Below are 24,514 nucleotides of genomic sequence, written 5' to 3'. Positions count from 1 at the left end.
CCCTCGTCCGGGTCGCTGATGAATATGTTGAACAGGACTGGACCAAGTATTGATCCCTGGGGGACACCACTGGTTACGAGCCTCCAACTTGACCCTGCTCCATTAATTACAATCCTCTGAGTTCTGTCACACAGCCAGTTCTCAATCCACCTCACTGCCCCCTCGTCTAGTGCACACTTCCTTAATTTCCTAATGAGGATGTTATGGGAGACAGTGTCAAAAGCCTTGCTGAAGTCAAGGTAGATGACATCTGCTGCTCTCCCCTCATCCAGCCATCCAGTTATAACACCATAGAAGGTTATCAGATTGGTCAAGCATGATCTACCCTTGGTAAATCTGTGTTAACCACATCCAATAACTTCCTGTTCTTTAAGATGTTTGGAGATGACATCCAGAACGAGTCGCTCCATTACCTTCCCAGGGACGGAGGTGAGACTAATTGGCCTGTAGTTCCCTGGGTCCTCCTTCTTGCCCTTTTTTATAGACTGGAGTGATATTTGCCTTTCTCCAGTCCTCAGGCACCTCTCCTGTTCTCCATGACCTTTCAAAGATGATGGAGAGTGGCCCAGCAATAATATCTGCCAGTTCTCTCAGCACTTGCGGGTGCATCCCATCAGGGCCCATGGACTTATGGATGTCTAGTTTGGCCAAGTGGTCTCTAACCCAGTCGTCCTCTACAGAGGTAAAATCTTCCTCTCTCTAGACCTTACCCCTTGTCTCCAGGGTCTGGGATTCATGAGGGACAGTTTTAGTAGTGAGGTCCGAAGCAAAGAAGGCATTCAGTAACTCTGCCTTCTCTGTGTCTTCCATCACTAAGACGCCCACCTCATTCATCAGTGGGCCTACATTATGAATGTAGTCCAGTTTGCTTAAGTGCTGCCTAACCTGAGGAGAAGTCTTTCTTGCTCCAGACTTTTCCCCTGGTCTCAGGATTTTGGGATTGCTTGAAGGCTGGGTCTTACCAGTAAAGACTAAAGCAAAGAAGGCACCGAGTACCTCAGCTTTTTCCATGTCTTTTGTTACCAGGTCCCCGGCACCATTCAGCAGCAGGTCCACATTTCCCCTAGTCTTCCTTTTGCTGTTTACATACTTGCAGAATCCTTTCTTGTCACCCTTCACCCTCCTCACCAGACTCAACTCCAGGTCACCCTATCCCTGCAAGATCAGACAGCAACTCTATATTCCTCCTAGGACACCTGCCTCTGTTTCCACCTCTTGTATGCCTCCTTTATGTGTCTGAGTTCGGTTATGAGCTCCTTCATTATCCATGGAGGCCTTTGCTGAGTTCTATCCCTTCAACATTTGCTTCTTCTTCAGGACCTCACCTATCATGGGGAATAGCTTTGCTACTGCAAGACGTTGTCAAAAACCAACCTCCAGCCCACCAGCTAGATTTTTCTGATGTCATATGGATATTCAGCTCCCCATCACAACAGATCTTCTTATATCAGCCAATTGTGGCATTTGCCTCTGTTTGCTGTGTTAATTGGAGCAGATGGAAAAACTACAAAGGAAGTAGCGGTAGCTAAGTCTCCCCTCTTACCCTCTTCATCCATTTAAAGCCTTGCTGCACAACATGATATGTTTCAACACCTGCAGTGATAAATAGTAGCAGAAACCAGGAACAACCACTTGGTCATGTTTATCCTCAAGTGTTCCGTGGTCGCATTGCAATCCACAATAGCATTCGTTAACAAGTGTTAGAACATAGTTACAAATTGCAGCAAACACAAATGCTCCGTCAGTGTTATTGCAGACTTCATTAATGATGATCTTTCACATTTCAGCAACAGCCATTCAAGGATCTGAAAACATTTATATGCCTCTGTGAGCCAAGTGCCACGCTCCATGTGTGAGCCAGATGTTCACAACATCATTTCACAAATGAGGGAACGAAGTTCACAGGACTGACTCCAGACCCCTTTCCTCCCACTGAGTAATCCACTGCCGACCAACTAGTCATAGGGGAATTATCCAATTCGAGGCAAGGCAGGATACCATTATGGTCTCTTTGTTTCCTTGGATTGTCTGTATTCCCTTGCTCCTCATCTTGCATTTAGATTCTAGGCCTGGAGGGGTACCTCTGAATGTGTCCGCTGCAGCACAGCATAGCACAGAGATGCAACTTAGCACTACTACATACAGCCATGCAAGCAGCAATGGTACCAGAATCTGCATAACAGAGAGCTCTTGAAGGAGATCTCCATCAGCTGCACGTGGCAAACCAGGCCCCTTATCAACAGAGCAAGCCCAGATAATTCACAGTAGTGGCAAACCCAAGTAAATCCAACATCTCTCCCATTCCAGCCATCTCCCCCACAGAGCTTACAGTGCCTGCACTTGGCTGGGCCCTATCCACCTTCAAAACTTTTCACTTCCAAGAGCCAAAAGGAGAGTCAAGAAAGTAATTTCCACTTAGCAAACTGGCCCCTTTAATGTGCTTAACTCCTCCCTCTCCTCCCAGACCTTGCTGGTGGAGTGATACAAGAGATTCCCATGCAGCTACAGAAACACCTATGTTTCTGAAGTCAAAGAGACTGCAGTATCTCTCCTACATCCCTCCTGCCAAACTGCTCCACCAGCTGGGTCTCTGCATCATGTCATTTTTTCGATTAAGGAAAAATCACATGCTGCTCCCTCTAGCGACAATCTGAGCACATTTAAACAGTCTGGCCGCGAATCACAGCACCACTGGAATAGCTGGTTTTAAGCACAACGGGCAACATTTTTACATAGGACCCACTCCCTGGCATCTATAGTCTTTCTCTCATGCGTTTAGCATATCTGAACCTACCTTAGTTGCTCTCTCTGAGGCTACTGCTCTGCAAGCACAGGTCTGACCAAGCTCAAGAGGCTGCTAACAAGATCTACAGAGCTTCACCAGTCCTCAGTTAAAATCTAGCCTGAGCTGAGAGTGACCTCAAGGTAAAAGCACTGGGTGGCCGCAGTCACCTGAGCAGGGTCATCACGCGTGCACTCTGCAACTGGCACTTGTTGATCAAATAAAAGCAAGTTCAGGAATTAAAAGCAGCTACGCAACAGAGAATGGCCACAGCTCAAACCAACATTCCAGCTCCTGCATTCATTCCAGGGACAGCAGAAGGTTGTTAAACCCAGGTTTAAACACTGTAAGCTAGAAACAAAAATGGATATTACAGCTTCATGGATAAAAGCCAATTGAGCTGGGAAAAAAAAATAAATGAAAGGAGGTTGAAGTTAACATAACCATTGTCTTTCTATTAATTCTAGGCCATGAGGTAGCACAGATGAAGACTCAGGGCTCAAGCTGAACAGGAAAAGCATGGACACCGAGAGACCGCAACCACCTCACTTCTGCAGCCCCTGATGGAGGCAGCATAAACAGCTCTACACAAGTCCTTCATATTTGTTTTCCAATCAAGAAGAAACATAGATAGCTGAAGAGGAGGGTGGTCATTTATTTCTTGAAATTCCCCAGAATATTGGGTTTGGCTGGGATAGAGTTCATCTTCTTCATAGTAGCTTAGGCAGTGCTATGTTTTGGATTTGTGATGGAAACAGTTTTGATAATACAGGGCTGTTTTAGTTGTGCTGAACAGTACTTACACAGTGCCAAGGCATTTTTTGTTTCCCACGCTGCCCCACCAGCAAACAGGCTAGGAACACAAGAAATTGAGAGGGGAGACAGCTGACCCCAACTGACCAAGGGGATATTGCATACCATATGACGTCATGCCCCGCAATGGAAAACAGGGGGAAGAAGAACGAAGTGGGGGACATTCACAGTTATGGCATTTGTTTTTCCAAGTCACCATTTCACGTGACGGAGCCCTGCTTCCCTGACAATGGCAAAACACCTGTCTGCTGATGGGAAGGAGTGAATGAATACCTTAGTTTAATAAGTAAAGCAAAAGCTGGGCACACAAGCAAAGTAAAATATCTCAGCCCATAAGTTTTCTTACTTTTACCATTCCAATTCTCTCCCCATCCCACTGTGGGGGAGCGACTGAGCAGCTGGTAGTGCTGAGCTGCCTACCAGAGTGAAACCACACCACCAGTTTCCTTGTTTACCTGTCTCTCCCATTGCAACCTGCCGAGGTACCGAACTCCCCTGCCCCAGGAACTCAGCCGTGTGTGGAGAAGCAAAGTCTGGCAGCCCCTTCCAGGGCTGGCTGGTACATACGCACGTACCTAACTGCTGGCACATCTTGACAGTCCCTTGCACCACCTCTAGGTCATGTCCTTGCAAACACCAACCTGAAGCACACCACTAACTTTCCCCTGCATGGGAAAATAACACACTTGCCGTCCATTCCCACTCTCAGCAGAGCCCAGGCCAGCACTGAGTGACTGAGGAAGATGCAGGCAGTGGGGTGACAGTTACGTAGCCACTTGCTTGTGAGGCTCAATGCAGGCAGGTGCCAGCATTCCCTATCCCATGGTCAGCTGCGTGCAAGGGCCTAGCCCTGGATGACTCTGTGCTTCAGGACTGCTCCTCAGTCCTGCACCTGCCTGTATGGCATGGACATGTGCTTGGACTTTATCAGAGAGGCTAGCCAGGACCCCCGAGAGGTGCCACGGTCCCCTCTGCCCCGTCCCATCAGTTCCCATCACACAACCACACCCAACCCCAGCCAAACAAGCACCAGCAGGATAGAAATAAGATTTTTCTCTTTTTGTTTTCTCTCTCCTTCCAGTTCCAGAAAGTCTAGGAATGGCCCCAAAGCACTGACACCTCTTCCTGAGTTTGCAGGGAGCCTGAGAAAGCTGCTCTGAAGGGGGAGAGCCATGTTAACAGGACTTGAGCCCTGCTCTTACCCACACCATGGCTGTTCAGAGTGAGGGGGAAGAAGGGAAGCATCACATAACTGCTGCCAGCTCTCACCAAATCAGCAATGCTGGCTGCTTCAGTTCACGTTATCTGCCTTATACCAAAGAATCCCAGAACCACAGAATGGCTGAACTCTCCCTCAGTCCCCATGGCATCATCCTTCCCCCACGCATCTCTCTCTGCAATGCCACCCACATGATGGCTGCTTTATGCCCACATCCCCCAGAAAAACAGCCACCAGACAGGGTACTGGGGGAAAGGCAGGACAGTCAGAAAGCCACCAAGAGTAGCAGAGGCCTGGACATGGAGAAGGGAAGATTTAGAAGCGTGGAGTGAGCAGGCATGGAGGCGTGGAGGCTCCCTGAGGGACACAGGCCACAGCAATGGGTAGCTGGCAGTGGGAATCAGTGGGAAGACACCACAGCCCTGAGGGGAGCCATGGGGCCTGAGGCAAGGGCAGGGGAGCTGAGGGAAGGGCATGGGGACTGAAGGATAGGCAGTGGGCCTGAGATCCCCATGGGATCTGGGGAAGGGCATGAAGCCCGAGGGAAGGCCATGCAGCACAAGGGAAGGGCACGACGGGCATGGCGCCCAAGGGAAGGCTCTGTATCCTTGCAAGCCAGCCCTGGAGCAGGGGGAGCTGTAGGAGAAGAGTGGGAAGTGTGCGTGCCGTGTGTTGGAACGGCGCACACACGGGGAGGTAGCAGCCACCACAAAACCCCACCTGGCGCCGCAAGCGACCTGGGGTGGAGATGTGACACTGAGGCCATCCTTTCTCCCTGCTTCACTGCACACCACCAGAGCCAGAGGCACCCCACTCTGAAGTCACCAGCAGCTTTGAGCCCAGCTGTGCTGCCGCCAGCCGTTCCCTCACATGCCACCACAGCCTTCACAGAGCAGGGTGCTGGGCCCTGCCATGGGGGCGGAGGGAATCCCCAAAGGCTGGGGAAGGTCCAGCCATGGTGGGATGCGTCAGGCAGAGCTGGGACAGCAAGTCTGTCAGGGCAGGTCCCGGAGGACAGGGCACAATGGTGGGAGACAGACAGACAGACAGACAGCAACATCAGCACCCAGACAGGCATGGAGAGACATCTGTCACCTGCTGCTGCTCCTGGGAACAGCAGAGGAGGATGGTGGGGATTCTGATGTGCCGTTTAATTCTCAGCATTACAAGTATTAAAAATAAATTAAAACAATCACAGTGCCATGGCATCGCTGTGTCCACTGCAGACAGGAAGTCTGCTGCAGAGCAAGGTGTGGCCGGCTGTCCTTGATCCTCATCATGGGAGCAGGAGATCATGTCTGCTGGACTGGGTGATGGGACAAAACCAGGGGAATGGGCTGCTGTGCAACAGACTGGCATAGAGAGGAGGGGACACTGTGTGCAATGTGCTCGCTGCTACAGGACAGGGACAGGATGTGACATGCTGACTCCTAGCAAGGCAGAGCAGGAGAGCAAGACACAGAGTCCCAGCACACCCGTGATGCACCAGCTCCCAGCAGGACATGCGAGACTCCGACTTCTCACAAGGACCAGTCAGCATACACTGCACTGGCTCGTAGCAAGGCAGGGCTGGAGGGCAACACACACGCTTCTAGAGGAACACATGGGACCCATTAGCTCCCAGCAGCACACGTGACATACTGACTCCCAGCCAGAGAGGGATAACGTGTGGTGCACCAGCTCCCAGATGATGCCCTGACCGCCAGCAGAATATGTATGATGAACTGCCCCCCAGCAGGGGGGTAATGCATTGGCTCCCAGTGGGGCTCAGCCCCATAAGATGCACCAACAGGACACAAGGGCCTGACTGATTCCCAGCAGGAAACATGCAGGGCAAGGACTCTCAGAGGGACGCACATGACACGCCAACTCCCAGCAAGACACAGGCAACACAACACCTCCTACTAGCACAGAGCCAGTGTGCCAGCTAGCATCAGAATACACGCAAAACACACTGAATCCCAGCAGGGCAGAGGCCTGTGTGACACACAGACTCTCACCAGAGCGTGCGTGCTGTGCCAGCTCCCATCAGGACACACATAATGCACCAGCTCCCACCAGAGCATGGCCCACTGGTGACACACCAGCTCCCAGCAGGGCAGTGGTGATGCAGTGACTCCCACAGGACACCTGTGATGCATTTAGTCCCGGCAGGAGATGTGCAGTGCAGTGACTCCCAGTGGGACACTCATGATGCAGCAGCTCCTGGTGAGACACGTGATGCACTGACTCTCACCAGGACACTCACAGCGAGACACATGCAATGCAATGACTTCTCGTGTGGCCAGGTCAGCATGTGAGGCACAGGCTTCTGACATAACGTTTGAAGCACTAGTTCCAACAGGCACTGTGTGTGAGACAGCAGCTCCCAAATGACATCCCAGCTCCCAGTGGGAAAGGGCTGGCATGCAATACACAGGTCCCTCTGTGCCCAACTCCCTGCCCAGGAGAGCCGTGGGTGCTGGCCTGGCAGAGGAAGGGTGCCAGGGGAAGGCCAGTCTATGTGGCTGGGGAACAAGGGACACCATAGCAGGACTCCCAGTGCCACCTAGTGGGGGACAGGAAATGCTCAGGGGCCACCCATCCCCAAGAACCGGGTGCTGCTGGGCACAGCAGACCTTCCCCAGCCAGGCCAGCCTCTCCCACCATGCTGCCAGACCTGCCTACCTTCAGCAGCCACCCCAGTCCCACACACTGCCCCGCAGCCTGCCAGCATGTCCTACCAGCTCTCCTCCCACACGTGCTCATCCTGGGTCCTGGAGATTGGATAAAGCACCACCACGGGAGGGACAGAGGATTTTACTCCAGGTGCAGTCTGTTAATCACATCAAGTACAGTCCTGTCGAGTTACTGGGTTTCTATCCTACATGGGGTAAGCAGAGAGACCTGGTCAGAGAGCCATAGCTTCTGCCCATGAGCTGCAGTGTCCAGAAAGCATTAGAGCCACTGTCATAAGAACGTGTTTCAAGAAAGCCCCCCCGAAAGTATTACATCTTCTGAGGCACACAGTGATACTCAATGCATTTTGTATCTGCACAGCTACCTGCGAATTAGCCCTCATCTGTGTACTTTAACTCTGACACACGCAGTTAGGCATATACAAGAATGCACCACAGACACATAAGCCAAAGAAAACACTGGCACAGCAATCAGCTTGTGTCACTGCACAAGTTTTATTTTATAGGCTTTTTCCCCCAAAACCAGACCAGAGGTTCTGGGAGATGTAAACAGCAGATGGGGCCACAAAGGCGCAGTACGGAGCTGTGTGAAAGTTTACACAGGGGAAGGCTAAAACCAAGCAACAAACGTAATTTAACATGGAAGAGGGGATGAGTGGATTTGCAATCCTGGTGCATGAGTGTAATCTTTTCTTCCATCTCTCCACCCAGCAGGCAACCATAAATCTCTTAAGCCGTATCTCCACTCATCTAGAGCCATTTAATCACTTGGCATTTTCTTCCATTCCAATCTGCATCCTCAGTCTTCCTCACTCGTCCTCCACCTGAAAACAATCCCTAGGATATTAAAGAGAAAACCAAGAGACACCTTGTGGAACAGATAGAGCCTTTTCCAGATAAAGGCACCCTCACAAACAGCGGAGTGTCACCCAGCAGATCTGCCCAGTGTAGTACAGCCCAGACAGTGAAAACAGACCAAGTAAGGGCCCAAAAACTATCAGTTTCCAGTAGATGCCCCAGGTTCACCTACTGATCAAACACAGTTCCTCTTTGCTCAGGGGATCAGCTACCAGATTTTTGTTGGCCTTAATCATGGTTAAGGTGTGTGTCCCTCCAGGGAGTTTTTCCAGGGAACTAAAATCCCTGCAAAAATTAAATCAACTGCAAGATTCTCTATTATCCTCATGATTCACCCTGAAATCAAGGGAAAGGGTGAAGCTAGAAAATTGGGCCCATCATGGAGATGATCTCAGCTAGGCTGGATCCCAAGCACTTCTGCAGTAATCCATGAGACAAGTCTAGAAATGGGGAAAAGGAAATACGAAAAGAGATGGCCACAGAGCAGGCAACAGGCAGGAAGGAGCTAACAAAAAGTCCTGTCATTAAGAAGTACAATCCAGGGCCTGGGCAAGCTAGGTTGGGCACATCTCTCCAAACATGAACCCAGTCCAAAGCCAAGACATCAGATGAGCAGCTCAGGTATATCCAGAACAGCAAATGATATCCCCATGGGGTCACACTCCTGAGCCCCTGCTCCCTAGGACAGCCCCTTCTCACCTATAGCAAAAACCATGCAGGATCTCAATGAAACACCAGCTGGTCCCCAAGCGCTTAAACTGAAGGCTGTCCTCTTCCCATGAACTCACCTCGTCTGCTCTCACACGTCCCAGCTGCCAGCCTATTGCCTATTTTAATAACAGCAGAATTTGGGATCAAAGTATTCAAGTGAGGTGTGGTGGTCCAATAGGTTTCCTCACGACTAGCATCCTCCAAGAGCTGCCCTCTCCGCCCAGAGCAGCACGGTCTGAAAGAAAGGAAAGAGATGGGAGCAAATATCAGTCTCAAAGCTGAACTGCTCCAGCTGCTTAGGACCAGATCATTATTTTAAGAGAACTTACATGAGAGAAAGAATAGCTTGGGAACTGCTAAGGAGAGACTTGGCTAGGTCCTCTCCAGGTCACCGAGCACACGCAGGGCAGCAGAAGCAGCTCCAGGCTCTGTCAAAATTTGGTGGCAAAACTGAAAAATGCGGTAGAAGACATTTTCATTTTGCAAATTTTGCCAGCCTGTCAGGACACTGGTGGTGATGAGCTGCAGAGAGATTTGGGCAGGTGGTGAGCTGGACTCAGCACAGGTGAAGATGGTCAGTATGTTGTGGGGAAGGAAGGAGGAGACTGGGAAAGACATGAACACAGCAGGGCTAACACTGTTACTAAGAGAGGGGAGAAGACTGGAGAAAGGTGTGTTTGGGAGTAGGACTATCAGATCCTAGAAGAACCAGAGGACAGTCAGACCCATCAGATTCTAAACAGTCCAAATGATCACAGCAATCAAGCCCCTGCTGGGGCATTGCCTGTCCCCAAGGCAGAGAGATGAGAACTACAATGTGAGGCCAGAGTGGCTTTACACTACCTCCAGGTCAGGCAGACCAGCTGGCCTTCAGTGCTGCACACTCAGGCAAGCCCTGCATCCTTCAGCAAAAACCCCAAAGGGCTGGCCCCACCCATGCTCGAATGTGACAGCTGGCATCTGCATAGGAAAGGGTCCCTCATCATGACATGTCATCATCTAAATCCCAAGAAAGGTATTAACATCTGGCTCTAGAGAGGCTTTAACGGGCTTGGGGAATGAAACACATAACCCCAAAATGATTCCAGAGGAGGAGCAAGACAGTGGCTCTATATCCTAGACCCTACATCAAAGTAAGTTTTGGGTCTCGAAGTAGGCCCCTCTATAGAAACTGAGGTCTCCTACTTGTCCAAGCAGTCCAGGGCAATGCTCATCATGGAGGCAAGAGGAATAGCTGGGATGAACAGGACGGCCCAATGGCTTTGCTTCCTATCTTGCTTCCAGGTTCCAGCCTCTGACTGTCCATCCACACTGCGGGTACATCTTTGTGCACATGGGCTGTAGTTTGGAGATCAGTTCACCCTCTCCTAGGTGATGGGTCACTGCATGTGATGGATCATGCTTGGGCTGCCGTGCCTCTTTGAAATCACAGGAATCTGGGACTGCTGAAACCCCAGCAATTACTGATGGTGTCTCAGAGCCAGTGAGTACTACAAGGGGCCCAGAGGAGACCTGAGCCAAAGATTACACAGTGTGGAAGCGGTCATCCCCAAGCTCTGTGAACTTAAGCCACTCTTCATCATGTCACATGGGAGTCAGGGACTGCTCACAGAACAAACTCCCTTGCTAATAGATACTGAAGCTCTGTTTGCACCACTGGAGGAAGCTCAGGCATCTGTACCTGGCCCATGCTACAAGTCATAGTGGGTGAGAGCAGCAGTCTGCCAAGGCTAGTGCTCTCCCCCAGCAGTGTCAGGCAACTTGGTAAAGGCCAGAAGAAACAAGGTGAGTATAGAGTGATCCCACGCCTGACAGTGCCTTCCCAGCTGCCTGCAAACTGCTCCTCAGCCCACCTCCTGAGTCCAACCTCCTTCCTGAGGTTGTAGTTGCCACACGATGTCTAACAGCACTGCTCAAGACTGCTCACATTCTGACTCCTGCCTTTCAACAAGGAGTGAGAAATCCCACATATCTCATCAGCAAAGGATGGCAAGGCCTCCTTGAAAGCTTTTCAAAGAGAATTTGCATATAAATATCTCCAAGTTTAATGTTACTTCTAACCGGCATGCTGAAACAAGCAGTGTGCCAGGCTGTCCCACCTTTCTGTCTGCAGTACTGGGAACCTGCAGACAAAGAGTACACTGCCTCCAGATGGGCAGCAGAGTAGCAAAACCTGAGGCTGATGTCCTCCAAACCAACATGCTGCAAACTCATCATGTCTCCCAAGGATCCCAGCAAACAAGTCTTAATTTATGGCTTCTACATAGCTAAGAAGGATAAATGCTGGCCTGTAACGGCAGTGTAAACTACCTCAATACCTCTCTGCTCCGCAAATCAGAGCAGCACCAATGTTTGCCTGTATAACAGCACAAACACACTACTTCAGACAACTTGCAGTTGACAATATTCTGTTCTTGCCTGTTGAATACTAGGACCTGCTACGAAGGTAGACCCAGCTTACTGCTTTCTGAGTATGAAAGCAAAGAAACATGAAGAAACAGCAGCTCAGTTTGAACTGTACTTTTTCTGAGCATCAGTCACTCGATCCCTAAAATACACAAGAAACTAAGAAAAACAACAGCCACAAGCTAAGATGACTGCACTCTATCAAAAAAGCTTTTATCTCTACACAATGAATAAATAACTCTGACGTATCTAGATACAGCAATTTTTCATCAGATGTCTGAGTTTCAAACTCCCTTTCCAGACCTATCAGCTTTCAGCAAATGTGCTGATGGAAAACCACTGGCCACATTCACAAATATGTCTAAAATCTAGCATATAAATCCAGGAGAAACTGTTCCAAGGACCTACCACACCACCTCCTCTTTCTATAGCAATGCCACTTCAGCATCTTTCTGTGCACTCCATGGGTATTTTAGCCCATAGCCTCACGATGGAAAGCACAAAAACTGCTTTTTCAAGGACAGACAAGAGGTCAAAAGCTGAGTGGATATTCCCAAAATACCTAAAACATCTTGAGGTTGAAAAAAAACCCCAGAGCATTCAAAGGCAGCTTTCCCAGGTGTATGGCCAACAGACTCAGTCTGTAACCAAACCAATGCCAGTAGCTGATGGACATTATTCATCTTCAGATTCCTACTCAACTGGAGTCACAGTCTGGTGATTTCCTGTGTTACCAGCCTCTGACTGCAGGACAATGCAAACAATTAAACAGGCTATTTCTGCGCTAACAATCGGCCTTTTTCGGGGAAGGCTCTTTCCTATCAGGCAGCCCATATTGCCACCGCTTAATCAGGCTGAGATTTAAGGAAGCCCGCTGTGAGATGACACAGATTGCTTCCTCCCTCGGGAGCTGTCAAACACCACAGTCAGTGTGTAACTGGCAACCCCTGCAAAAAGAGTCCCCATTACACACAACAGCTGAGTCCTCTTCTTCTTCTGCTGGCACTCGGCCTCCACAGACCTGGACTGAGCCAAGGGGCTCCATAGGCTCAGCCATCCCACATCTTGACTCTTCTCTTTATTCCTCAGGAGTCTTAACTGGCCACAGCACAGTGATGGGAAAGCAAGCAATGACAGAGGGATTATGTAGCTGCTCACGCATCTCCTCTGCCTCCCATGTCAGCCCTGTAGACAGAGCCTTGTCTGGGCGTGGATGAAACCATCTGCTCAGTGTCTGGCAACTCCAGGCAGGCAAAGGGCAGGGAAGGCTGCCGTGTCCAGCCGCCTGCCACCCAGGCAATTCCTGAATGTGCTGAACAGCCAGAGCAGGGAATTCAGCTGAGAGGGACTGCCAGCAGGGAGGGGAAATGAGGATGGAGCCCATTCCCAGGATAGGTCTGGAAAAGGGCACCAGGATCAGACAAAACAGTTCCATATAGCTGAGACCTTTTGATCCCCCTGTTCAAGACCTCTGTGGAAGACCCAGAGGATGCCCTACAAGAGGCAATGGTGGGTGATTGTGCCTCCAAAGCATGCAAGTCTGCTAGGGCCCTGGATTTACCCTTCTGTCAGGGTGCTGGAGCTAAGCAGTGTACCTTCTCACACAGACCTAGCAAGAGTTCAGCAGCCTTATTCCAGCCTGGGTGTTAAGGCTGCTGTTGAGATGTAGAAATTGGGTATGCAGGCCCTGCAGCCACAAGTATCTCCAAACCTTCTTCCATCCCAGTGGGGGACATAGGGTGTCTCAGGCAACAGCCTCATTAGCACCATCACCACCCCACACCTCAAGATAATTCCAGCCTGCCTGGCAGCTTCTACCTTTGGGTCCCAAAGCTCAGCTTGTGTCTGGGAAACATTTCCACCAGATCAGAACCTGCCATTAGTCCATGCCCAAAGTCTCCCCTGATTTAACAGACAAAATCCTCAGGTTGTACAAATGGCTTTGCACAAACACTACAACTCTGTCTACCAATATGAATGTCTTCATCAACCCTCTCAGCCCAGGACCAGTTACATTTGATGCTGCACCTTGCACCAGGCAACTATGAGTGGGAGGCTGGACTGGAAGTCTCCAGATCCCCTTCCACGCCTGTTTTGCAGATTATTTACCCCCCTGAACATGAGTTTAGGGAGCAATCTCTTGTCTTGTCTTCTTGAAGGGAAAACTTGAATGGCATCCTCTCACAGGACTGCTTCTAGGGAGGTATGGGGCAGTACATTGTAAGAAGTGCTGCCTTTGCAGGTCCCTTCAGCCCTTTCTCCCTGAATGTTCCTGTCCCAGGGCACAGCTCATCACTTCTCTCAGTCAGTCATTCTGAATCCTTCATGATCTCTTGAAATTCCCAGCACTGGTGTTCATGTAAGAGGATACAGCTAGCTTTTAACAGCATCCCTCATCTTCTAGAAGCCTAAAGCATAAGGAGCCTTCATGCATCTGGGTGAAAGTGGGTATTAGGAGGGCAACAGAACTGGTCGGCAAAACAGAAATTGCTGTGCTATGGCAGAGCCCTTGCAAGCCTCCAGGCCTGAGTCCAGCCCCACTGCTGTTACAATCCTGTTTGACCACTGTGTTTTATCAAGCCACTCATTAGCATCCCTGCATGGGACATCTCTGCAGCCTGGAGATCAAGACCACTTTGCACAGCAGGCGCACAAGAAATCGACGGGAAGTTGCAGCAAGCTCTTGACAAAGCTGCACAGTGATAGCTGCCTGTCATTGGCTTCACTGTCCCTGAAAAGAATCCCATGAGAAATTCTTTGAAATCACACTAGGAGCAGAAAAAATAGTTTTAGAGGGGAAAGTGTCATCAGCTTTCCCTGCAGACATTGCTTATGATTATTAAAATATATATACTTATGGGTCTGCACATGAGTGGCTACACAGGCATGACCACAAAGAGCAGACAGCTGTGTGTCCAGCCCTTTCCTGTGGCAAACCCAAAAGAGCCTTGGTTTCTTGGTGTCAGCTCTGCCAAAGTAGAGTCAGGCTAAAAGTGATGGAATTAACAGTAGTGTTCACAAACACACTGTCCAAATTGGAGAAGGGCTGCTTCTGTTTCCCATGCTTAAAATTGTATTATTATCAAATAATCCTTTAAAGGAGTTGGAGATGTCTATTTTTACCACAACTGAAATGTATCCTAGTTGTTTCAGTCTACAGATTAAGAACAGGACATGTAGGAGGCCCCATCCTTGTTCCCAGGCTGCTCCTGCATCCCAGACCGGTTTCCTAGATGCAGCTGGGGCCTCAGGAGATCCCACACCAGCATGCCCGGCCAGGGACACCCAGCTACACGGAAGCCAGGAACCAGCAGGAAACTAACTGGGCAGCACCAAAGCTGACAGCTTCGCTCACCTCCTCCAAACTGGGGAGATGAGGGAGTACCACAGGGTGGAATAAAAACAAGGATAAGTGCACTTTATTTTGAAATGTTTCCTGACTTCACCTCATCAGCTGTGCTATTAGAAACAAATGCAAGGGAACGTATTATTCTTTCCAGGTATGATTTTAAACTGAGAGTTCCTTTCTACACAAAGTGATAGTCGTGTTATAGCTGAATACCTCATCTCAGGCAGATTTCTCCACAACACTATGGGAAGAACAAGCTTCATCCTGAGCAGGTTAGAGCTGATATGAATCGTTTCAGAAGACCATCATGGCCTACCATTAGTAACAGGTGCTGCCTATTAACCTTAATTAAGACACAGGTGACTTAACTGGCCCTTAATTAGGATCTGGAAAAATTTTTAGGCATAGAAAAAAAAGCCATGTGGCCCAGCTTGAGATACTAGCCTTCATCTTCTCTACCTTGGTTTCCCCTCCACATTTTTCCAAGCCGATGGGGAAAACCACACCAGGCTCAGACCAGCAACTGTACAGGAGCTGGCAGACATCATCATTTCTTCCCCAGCTGAGCTGGCACCACGTCAGAGCTGTCACCAGGTCTCTCCTGTCCCACTTTCCTGCCACTGGATGTCTCTACACAGGAGCGAGGGCCTTGGAGACTCTGCAACTAACACGCACAGATTTCTAGGACAGCATGTTCCAGTTGTGAGCTCCAAAGAGCACATTGAACACAATGGAGGGCCAGGTCCTGCCTGTGAGTTGTTCATAGCACCACCAAAGTCAGCTTTAGGCCCCTACTCTGTTTTGGCCACGGCAAACGGCTCCTTCTGCAGAGCCCATTGGCAGAGCTTGGTCCTTCCCAGGGATGCTCAGATCCTCAGGAAGGGAAGGATTCTGAAGACCCTCACCATGGAGAAGCCATCACGTGAAAACTCTTTCATATACCTTGACCTGCCCCAGCTTCCTGACCTCCTGGAGTCCTGAGCCATCAAGGGTGGAGAACAGACCTAGTCTGAAGTTTCCACAGCCTTCCCATACCTCTCCCAGCAAGCCCGGAAGACTTGTGGTAGGAGAGGCTGTTGCTCCTTCCCAGCACCCATCATCTATGATGGGATTAGAAGGGCACAGTTTGATAAATGTTCCTTCTGAGACAGCCATCCCACTCTATGCCGCCTCTGCCTCCCCAAAAGAATACCTTTGGGGTTTGGGGGGGTTGCTGGGTTACAAGCACCACAGGATAGAGAAGGGTGACCACTAAAGAAATGTTGATCCAAGTCCTAAGGCTCAGTATTTACGTCACTGAGCACCATGGGAGTCTTGCTCCTGCTATTAGCTGTGATCTCTTGAAAACCAGACACTAAAATAAAGCAATACCAGTATATTAAACTGCACAAGGATAATATGAGCATCTGCACTCTCCTGCTGTTGGAGACTCCTTGACACTGTTTTAGCTGGGATGAAACAACTCCTGGTCACAGCTCAAGAGCTGGCATGGCTAAGTACCCTTCTCTGTTGGTAGACACCCTGTTTCAGTGGTTGTGTTCAATAGCATGGACACAGGCTGCACCTGGGTATCTTGTGCCAGAGAACAATCTCGTAGCAATGCAGCCAAGGGATTTTGAGATGAGCCATGGCAGGAGATGTCCAACACCTGGTGGGACAGGAGAGCCAGGTTTTCCCCATCCACAGCACTGTGCTAAACACACACAACAGAGTTAGTGTGCAAGAGAAACAAGAACTGCCTGTCTGAGCAGCCCAATTCCTGCTGTGTTTTATATCCATCAAATAAAGCATTAAAAAATTAAGTAGATCAAATAAAATGCAGGTCAATCCATCCCTCACCCTACCCGCCAACAGCAGGAAAACAACAGCCTGGAGCTGGCAGTTAAATGGCTATCTGAATGTGTGTCACAGCCTAAAATCCTTACTCAGTGGAATAAGGCCTCAGCATCTGACAAGGCCACTGACAAATTGCTCTGTCACCTTGGAGCTTTGTCAGAGGCTGTTTGTGCTGGACACAAGTCTTCGGTGGAGCCTGCATGGGGAAGCAAAGGCCCAGCAAAAGATGCCCAGAAGCACATTAGGACTGCCCTGGCTTCAGCCCTTCCTCCAAGGGAGCCTTTGCTTCCTGACCTTGAGGTGAGCCACTCCAAGACTCAACCTGCCTTGCTGACCTTTCTGTGGAAACAGGGGAAATCATTCTCATAAATGAAATAATCAAAGGGTTTGCATGTCTTTCATGTCTTTCTTGTCTTTCACATGTCTTTTAGGTCTCCACCAGCTCTCCTACACCCCTCTTTCTGCTGCTTCCTCACACATGGTGCCCCTGTCCTCTTCCCTCCTGTCTTGCCACCTTCTCCTAAAGATGCTGCCCAAAAGGCAGCAGGAAGCAGAGCAGAGACATACCCAGTGCTAAGAGCAGAGCATAGGACCACCTCCAGGCAGATCAGACCCCGCTGGGCACAGTAGCAATGAGACATTTTCCACCTGATGGCAGGTTTTTAGCCATCCCCACTCTATCCCTTATTGTCCATGAAGGAAATTATGCCAGTTTACTGCTGCTCAGCAGCTGGGACATGGGACATGCATGGCTTCTGCCTCTGCATTACACAACTGGAGTTGCAAGCCCCCTGGTACAGTCCAGCTGCATCCCAAACCTCTGCCACCAAGACCAACAAGCCCTGTGATTTCTGAGTGCGTGAGTCCTGCCAGACACCATGGGGAGTTCAGAAACATCTTACTGACAGACTGGGAGTTTACTTGCTCTGGAAGGTGAAAGCAGTCTCTTTGCAACAGGCTAAGTGCAACTGGAGAAGCTGCCAGCCTCCCACCCACCCGCCAGATCCTTGGATCCTTTGGAGAGGCCTGCCCATGTTTTGCCAGACACTGCCATGTCCTGGCATCCTCAGAGCTGTGAAGTGAGACTGCTCCAACCACTCACCCCAGCTGCTGGTGCAGAGACACACCTGGCAATAACAGCCAAGGACCTGCCCAGGCCGGCAGGATGTTTTCCATAACCATTAGCAACCAGAGCGATCAGGATCAGCACCATCTCTGTCTATCAACCTTGGGCCTCCTGTCCAGGCAAGTCAAGAGGAACAGACGATGTCCGTGAGACCCCAGATGTTCCCAGCATGGTGGACTGCAGCCTGTTCATCTTGCGTACTGCCTCATCATACTCAGCCAGCACTGAGGAGCCAGCTGGCCAGCCAGGAGGGACGATGCTGCGCAATGAAGCCTTAGGACAACAAACTGAGCTACCAATGGTGAACACTGGTCCCCAGAGCAACCATACCATGGTCTAACAACTAGAAGTAAGTTTTAACTGGGAGAAACCCTGGGTCAGACCTGCAAACAAGGAAATTTGAGGGGTTCTTGTTGCTAAGCCAAAATAGTGCAAAACTGAGAGCTGGGAGGTGGATTTCAAGGACACGGGAAAGATACTAAATAAATGCTGGGATGTTTTCACTCATCTCCTGGTCATTCATATTCTCAGTCTTGTTTCAATCACCATAAAACTTCTACAAGGAAACCACGATTTACGTGCAGGCCAACAACTCTGGGAATGGGGGCTTTAGAAGAAACCCCTCTGAGCAGCCCCATTGCCATGGTAGCAACTCCTCAGGTGTCTGCCCAGGCACCGAGCACCTCTGTACAGCCCAGTGGCCCTGACCCTAGCCAGGCCAGCCACACTTACTGAGATTTCCTCCACCATCATAAATCCCTTCCAATTCCCTCTAAATCGTTCCTTGTCTCCATCAAAGCACAGCACCCTCCCTGCTTTGCCCAGCAGGGATTAGAGCAGCCCTGTGGAGCGGCGACCGCAGGCAGAGGGAAGGCAGAGCAGGACTGGCCCTGCCTGTGCATTGTCCTCTCCCTGCATCCCTGTGCCCCTGCCCTGATTTCGTGGCTAATCTGAACCCATCACAAACTGGGACTGGGACCACCACGGAGGCTGCCATGGCATCAGCCTCCTCTGCTCTCTCCCAACCATGTCAGGAGTTTTCCTCTTCCCTTGCTCATCTCCCACCCTATCCTAGTCACTGTGCTGCTTTGCTTTGGGAGCCAAAACTACTCCTCTTGACGTCTTCCAGACCCACATGCCAGCACCTAGTTGCTCCCAGTCCCCTACTTCATCTCATCCAGGAGGCTGAAAGCAACACAACAGTCTCGGGCTTTCACACACTGGCTCCAGCCTGCAGTGCATCATCTGGAGGCAGATCTGGAGGCTCATCCCTTCCACCAGACAAAAGGAGCAAGAAGCAGGAGAGGCTGCTCCACCAAGGAGACCTGATATTGCTTATATGAGAGGCGATGAGAGAACGCTCCAGCCCCCTATGCTCTAATTATTCAGAAGTAACCATTTCCTTACACAGTAATCCTCAAACCCTTCATCCATCTCCAGATCACTCCCTCCTCCAGACTGCAGCTATAGCCTCCTCCCTCGCTATTTCCGGCAGGACCACAGGAGCACACCTTCTCCACTGGCTGGGAAACAGCACCAAAGAACAGCCTTAAATGCACAGTTGTACTTGCAGTCATCCCTTGCAGAGTGCTGTAATTCCAGGAGTCAGAGATTCACAGACACAGCCCAGGTCTTGGTGACAGCACAACCAGTTTGATGAGAACAGGTAAAATGCCAGACTAGCTCCTTTTCTCACTCATTAGTGCAGGAAGGTTTGGGACCTCAGGGGCTATGCTGGAAGAAGAGCACACACTGAGGCTGAGGCCAGGATGAGCCCAAGCTACATGGAGAGTGTCAGGTTTGGTGATGGGCAAGCACAGCATAATGCTGGGCTGGAGCCTGGAGCCCCCAGCTGCACCAATGGGATATCTGGAAGAAGGCATCCCACATTTCAGGAATGCTTCAGCAGCGGGAGTGTATTGATCCTGACCAGACCACTGTGCATGGAGGAGTTAGTAATGCCTCTGTGACCCGAGTATGGTCACCCAGCAACACTGGGCTGTGCTGAACGTAGGATGGTCGCCAGGCTGGGCTGTGTTGCACAAATCCTGTGGCCACAAGAAAACCTCAGCCTGCTCATGGCAACAGAGGAGCTGGTGGGCAGCTCCCACGACATCCTGCTCCCACCCACCAGACTGACCTCGCCTTTATCCCCCAGCCAGGAGCTCTCGAGAGAACAGCCTTTAAGAACAGAGTTGTTTTCTTCTACGAAAATTATATCATGGCTCGAATGACCCAAAGGGAGGGCTTTTCTCCGTGGACGGGATCTGCTCTGGACCCTGGGAGACACCTATCCAGGGCCCATCTGATGCTGCGCAAATGCAGGGTGCCCGGCATGTAAGACTTACTCACTATATATCCTCCTTATTCTGTCTTATTAAAACTGCTATTTTATTGAGACAGTTGTTGTTGGGATTTTTCTGATAAACACTGGCTCGGTCTCACCTCAGCCCCCCTGGTGCCGACCAGAGAGGACACACAGCTTCCCTGCCGCCTGCAAAACCAGGGCTCATGATACACCAGGCCAGTGGACAGAGGCACCTGAAGTACAAAGTGGCCAGAAGGCCAGCAGGGAAGTGAGTGGTTAGGGGAAGAAGAAGCCAAGGGATGTAGCCCATGGCCAGGCAGCTCTGCCCCAGCCAGCCGGGACTCACCGCTGCACCCAACATGCTCATTCCTGTGTGTTGCTCTCCCTCGCCTCCAGACACAGGCACAAACTCGACTGCCAAGTCCCAGCTAGGATGTCCCAGCCCATGCCTGGACCACTCTTTACTCATTGGCCAGCCCTGTGCTTAGCAACCACCAATCCCAGGAGGCTATTTGCTGGCTACTGGGTAGGAAGATGCTGGGATTTCTTTCCCCCTCACCCCCAGTCTCCAGCACTGATCATTTCTGTCTCCAAATGAAGCCTCTGGCACAAGCACACGGACAGACACACAACTCCCCAAGGCCCCTGCTCCAAGAGAGGAGCATCCCAGGGCCTCCCCCGCATCATCATGCGCTGCAGCTTCCACTGCAGTGTGATGCATCCCCAAGGCAGGTCCCAGATAAGAGCACAGATGTGGGGGATTGGAGAGGAGAGGAACAGCTGCATCCACCTACAGGTCCCCCACAAAGCCTCAAGGTTTTACATCTTGCCCACAGGCCGTAGCTGAGCCCTTACCACCACCCGCTATGAATCGCGAACACCCACTGGTAACGCTAGCCTAACCACAACAAATACAGTCCCATTGGGCTCCGGAATGAGCCCCCCACCTCCCCTCCCCTGCACCAAGAACATGGGAAAACAAGGCAGCTGCAAACCACTGCCCACAAAAGCAACACAACTGAGCCTTTCCCTGTCACTCTTTTGGGTGGAAACTGCAGAGGAAAGAAGCAGGGTCCAGTGGAAATCCACAGCAAGGAAACTGGGGAAAGAAATGACCTCAGGCTCTCCCCACTTCATGAGGCCAGTGCTGTACTATCGGTCCTGACTGCAACTGAGAGACCTGAACCTCCCCAGAAAGATCAATCTGAGGCCTAAGTGACTTTAAAATTCTCCTGCTGCCTGACGAGGGGTTAATCTGTTGAGCGTGCAGGGGCTGACCTTTTGCACAAGGTGAGGCAGGCCAGCAGGATCGATGGGGATGAACTGGTGTTCTTCTAAACCCTGCTTAACCTCCAATCTGTTTCCAACTCTGGAAAGAGTTGAAATTCATGAAAACCCAATGAGGACCCTGTCCAGAGGTGGGAAACAGGGCCTGAGCCCTCCCTTAGCCATGGGGTTTGTAGCCCAGTCACCAGAACACCTTCCCTTTTCACCCTGCACCCCCTGGTTCCGAGGAAAGGGACAGGGCAGGGAAGAGTGGGAGTGAGACACGCTGGCAGACTACCAGTAGCTTTCATCCCCAGTGCAGCACTGCCCTGGAAAGGTCCCTAGAAAGCTGAGCCTTCACAAGTACAGGATGTTTCTCAAAAAGTGTCCAACATACTTTGGGTTTCATCTCACAGTAGCCAGATAAAAATGGGGAGGAGCTCAGAAAGCAATTGGACACAGGAGAGTGCATCGCTCTTGGCCTGTCAGTCTGGCACACAGGCACAAAATGGCTCCAGCATGGCTCCAGTGAAGGACATGCACTGGGGATTGTCCCACTGGGCTCCAGATCCAGAGCTATAGGCAGACCCCTGTGGACATGTAGTGGGCATTGCTGCAAAGCACTAGGGTGTGTAAGCCACCAGGTAAGGGTGCTGCTGCCTTCTGGGGCATGGCAATAAGTCAGCTCCAGCCTCAACCCTCAAAGCCATCACGTGCATGGTGAATTCAGGCTTGGGGACCTTCCATCCTGCTACACTCACAGAGCCCTATGGCACAGCACTGGGGACCATGCTGCCACAACACCCTCTGACAGGCTGGTGGGATCTGCTCCCCCAGCGAGACCCTCCTTTGGCTGACAGCACCAACCCGTGGAGCAAAGCCTAACCCCAGAGCTCCGAGGTGTCACTCTCTCCATGGAGAACCCATGGCTCTCCACGGCCGGGTTTCCCCAGCCAGGCTCTCAGGCATATACGCTGCTGGAAGGACATAGCAACTCAGATGCAGCCCTCAACACACCCAAGTCTGGGGTGAAGGTTTCCTCAGATGAACCAAGATGTGGGGAATCATCCTGGGGTGACTGGCAGTGGGTCAGCAAGAAAGAAGCAGAACAGAGGACCTCAGACCAACCTTGCCTTTCAGCAGACTGTTAGAGGAGAGTGTTTTGCAGTGGTCAGACCTAAACTGATGCTTCGACTCCTTCCTTTTCTCACCATGGCAGCCATGGGACTGGAGCTCTCACCAGGGCATTCGCTGTAATGAGTTCAGCTCTGGCAGTTAAAGTCAGAGCTCACCTCGGCCATCTGTCTAATGCTTCTGTAATTTAGTCTGACAACTCATGGTAACTTTTAAGGACCTTGTGCCCATGCATGTTGCTACTCTGAGATCTCAGCAGCCATGACCGCTCTGCTGACAGGCGTCCCAGGCTCCCCAAAGCGTCTGTCGTCTTATTAGCAGAGCCTCCACTTGGGATTTATTTTCCATCCAGAATTTAAGCTGAATTTATGTATTAACTAAAGACTATTAGTGCCAAAAATAAGTGGAATGCCACTTGCTCAGCAACATAGGCCTTACGAGGGACCACGTGGCACAGCCAACCCACCCAATCGCAACCCCAGAGAGGCTTTTTATAGACACCCACGTCTGATGGAGTGCAAGTGATGCTTGGCTTGCTGCAAGCTTTGCTCTGCAAGTGTCTGATTGCAGGGTGAGGGGAGGGAAATATCCCCGCATCCATGGGCAGGAGGCATGGTTCCCTCCTCTCTGCTGACTGGGTAAGCAGCCAGGTGGAAATGGAACTGGTCTAGAAGCAGGTAGTGGTAGAGCTGCCTCATTTCCCTACTAAAACACCCTCGCATGCAGCATGCAGCTTCTGACACATGGCACGCATGCTGCTGACAGTCTCAGTGCAGTATCTCAACATCAAGGGTCCTCCACTTCCCTCTGAGCAAGACTGCTTGAGGGAGAAAAAAAGGCCACCCAACATTGTACAGCTCTAGCTGATGGTGGCTCCTCTGTTTCCCAGGCTGTCCCCCACACTAAGCTGGCTCAGCTATCGGGAGGGTGACACTGATGTCACTCTGAAGGCTTCTCCAAGGACTCTGACCGATCTATGCTGTGAGGGACGTGAAGCCACAGCAACAGCCCAGCACTGCCACTGCCAGCAGCCCCAGGAAGACCACACTGCACACGCTGATGCGCAGAAGGGTCAGTGGGAGGTGGAGGGCAGCCCTTACATACCAAAACAACCATGCCTAGCATGGGCTCTTCCCTTGCATTTCTCCCTGTCCTTCTCCCCTCGGAAACAGCTGTTTTGCACCCTTTGCCAAGCCAGACTCAGCTGCTGAGTGTGCGACAGGCAGCGGTCAGTGTGGGTTTGCTGGTCTGGTAGCTCTCTGCAGTACACGCAGTACACTGGGCTGGAAAGGGGCTGCTTTGGCCATGACAGCATGGGGCAACGCACAAACAACCCATGGCTTGGGCCAAAGAAGCACCTGGAAAAACAGGTCACAAGCTCACAGCAGAGATCAGCAGGGCTGGGGCAGGCACAGCTTCTCTGCACAAACCTCCCTGGTCCAGGAGCTGCTTGCAGAGGTCTCAAATTGGCCCCAGCTGCCTCCTTGGCCAAGGGTCTGTGGCCCCCTGTTACACAGACACTAACTCACGTCCCAACACCCCCAGAAAAACCAGGGGGACTCACATATCCACCAAGTCTCCAGCTGTCTGCAGGCCTTCATTACAGGCAAATGAGAACCACATGGGCAAGAGGTCCTGGACCTTCCACAAACAATCAGAGTAGTTGAGGGGACCTGTGGAAGTCGCCTGGTCCAACCCCCCTGCTCAACCAGGGCCACTGAAAACGGGTTGCCCAGGTCCATGTCCAGATGGCTTTTGAATACCTCCAAGAATGGAGACCCCACAACCTCCCTGGGCAACTTGTGCCAGTACTTGGTCACCCTCACAGTGAAAAAATGTTTTCTGGTGGTCAGAAGGAACCTCCTGTGTTTCAGGTTGTGCCCATCATCTCTTGTCCTGTGACTGGGCAACACTAAAAAGAGCTGAGCTCATCCTCTTTGTACCCCTCCTTTAGGTATTTATTGATAAGATCCCCTCTTCTCTTTCCGCAGCTCTCACAGCCTCTCCTTATGAGAGATGTTCAAGTCC

At 50.9% G+C, this 24,514-nt stretch overlaps 1 protein-coding gene across 1 annotated transcript in view; it reads right to left on the bottom strand.

Moving 5' to 3' along the window:
- The window catches only part of NRG2 (neuregulin 2), a 174,114-nt gene that overhangs the window by 134,212 nt on the left and 15,388 nt on the right, over nt 1-24,514 (bottom strand). The window lies entirely within an intron of this gene.

Source organism: Numenius arquata, chromosome 11, assembly GCF_964106895.1.
Source record: "Numenius arquata chromosome 11, bNumArq3.hap1.1, whole genome shotgun sequence".
Classification (NCBI taxonomy): Eukaryota; Metazoa; Chordata; class Aves; order Charadriiformes; family Scolopacidae; genus Numenius; species Numenius arquata.
Note: the sequence above shows the minus strand (reverse complement) of the source record. Positions and strands in the feature narration are given on the sequence as shown.